The sequence below is a fragment of the Lepisosteus oculatus genome, chromosome 16, assembly GCF_040954835.1.
Source record: "Lepisosteus oculatus isolate fLepOcu1 chromosome 16, fLepOcu1.hap2, whole genome shotgun sequence".
Lineage (NCBI taxonomy): Eukaryota > Metazoa > Chordata > Actinopteri > Semionotiformes > Lepisosteidae > Lepisosteus > Lepisosteus oculatus.
The window spans coordinates 20,506,105-20,507,933 of NC_090711.1; the positions used below are offsets into that span (position 1 = coordinate 20,506,105).

Genomic DNA, 1,829 nt, shown 5'->3' on the forward strand with positions numbered 1-1,829 from the left:
GGATGTCACGTGTTGTCCTTGTGGCCGGACTGTCTCCACTTCTTGAACATTTACATACCTCCCTAGGAAAGCTGTTATCGGTTCCATTGGCACAAAGGTATTGTATGTGTGGAATGTTAAGGTCCTCTGGTTCATCTTCCTCATTGGTTCCGGCCTGAAATCGGAGAAACTGGTGTGCTTACCTTTCTCTGATCAGCTTTGTTGCCTTCTCATATGAGGAGTCCGTGGCCATGTAGGCCTCAATGTATTTCTCTACCTTGTTGTCTTGAAGGCAGTAGAGATCTTCAGCCACCATTTGCATGAGCTGTCTCGGGAAGGTCATGAAAAAGGTCTTCGCAGTTGGCCTTGTCCCTCCTTTTTTTTTGTCCAGTGGAACCGAATCAGTTTGCTCGTCTGCTATTGATTTTCTTGTTCCTGAAACAAGGAAAACGCCCGGGAGCTGAAAAGGGGCCTGCCTGCCTGGCCAGAAAGTCGGGACGCAGGAGAGTGCACAGAGGGAGGACAGAGACAGGGAGAGAAAGATGCACAGATGGACAAGAGATGAGACCGTAGAAGAAGGAGCTCCAGTCCACCTTGCTTGCTGACTGGCTGGCTACGTCCGTCTTTTCACCGCTGAGAGAAGGTAGTGCACTGTTCCTGGAGGCACTGCAATACCGGGCCGATGCGTGAAGAGGACGAAGCAAGCTCCTGATCTGGTTCCCTGTTCCAAAAATCCGTTTAATATGTGGTCCCCCAATGGGGGACGTATCGGAAAATAAACTGATGAGAACAGATTTTTTTTATTAGAAAATACAAAATTACAATCAAACCATATCCCCTAGAACTCAAACTAACTTCCAGAAATCACCCCAAAGAAAACAGCCCCTTCCAGCATTCCATGGCGATGTTGTGGTGCACCTTCCAGGTGACGCTGTCTCCCAAAATACCACTTCTTTGCTTCACCAGGTCCTTCCAAGAACCCAATGGTAAAATTTAATCAGACTAATTACCAGCCACAGCAGGAACCCATGGTTCCACTTGCGTGGTCTCGGGACTCCTCTGAGGACCCTGTGGCTGGTCAATATAAAATCACCCGACACCCATGTGCACAAATCCCTGCAAAAACCCCACACCCTTTGTGCAAAGTTAAACCCCCAGAAAACAAAACATGCAAGACTGTTTTGGGTTCAGAACAATCCGGGCGGGGACACCTGTTGTCTGGAGAGACCATGGCTATGGAGGATCTCTCTAACAGGCAGGCGGTTCCAGATGGTAAGCCAGTTCAGGTCTCCAAGTCTATTACCCAGGCCCACGGGTTGGATTTGCCGCCAAGCCTCTTCTGAGACCCCGACCACCGCTGGGGCTGTCCTTGTCACCACCGCCCTGTACATGGCCCTGTGGTCTAGTAACGCCTGTGCTTCCTTGGCTTCAGGGTGCCTCCTCAGCCACTTAACGGCATGCCCATAGTGCTGGGGCAATCGCTCAGCTCTAGGCGTCCTGTTAGTCCAGGCCACAAGGTGCCTCACAGGGGTGGCCACCCACAGCTTCATAAAATAGACGCACAGGTGGTCAGGGTCTTCGTGGAGGGTCTTACACAGACCCACCACGAACAAGGTGTCAAGTTTGGCTGGCAAATCTGGGACAGCTCTCCCCCCTCTCTCTATCGGTCTACACATCCACCCGGCCGCTGCACTGTGCACTTGGCCCTATTTAGGCAGGACCCAGTGCTGGCTGGATGATCTTCCATCAGCTCAAGTACTTGGCAAATGCTCCTGTCAGACGTTAGGAACAGAGAGATGTCATCGGCATATGCCGCGACCTTCACCTGTTCACCCCCGCTGCCAGGGACT

At 51.6% G+C, this 1,829-nt stretch overlaps 1 non-coding gene across 1 annotated transcript; it reads right to left on the bottom strand.

Annotated features, from left to right (window-relative positions):
- Window positions 1–620: 620 nt before the first annotated feature.
- Window positions 621–804, bottom strand: LOC138223518 (U2 spliceosomal RNA). Its single transcript, XR_011181923.1, has one exon. It is a non-coding gene; the product is annotated as a U2 spliceosomal RNA (small nuclear RNA).
- Window positions 805–1,829: the final 1,025 nt, after the last annotated feature.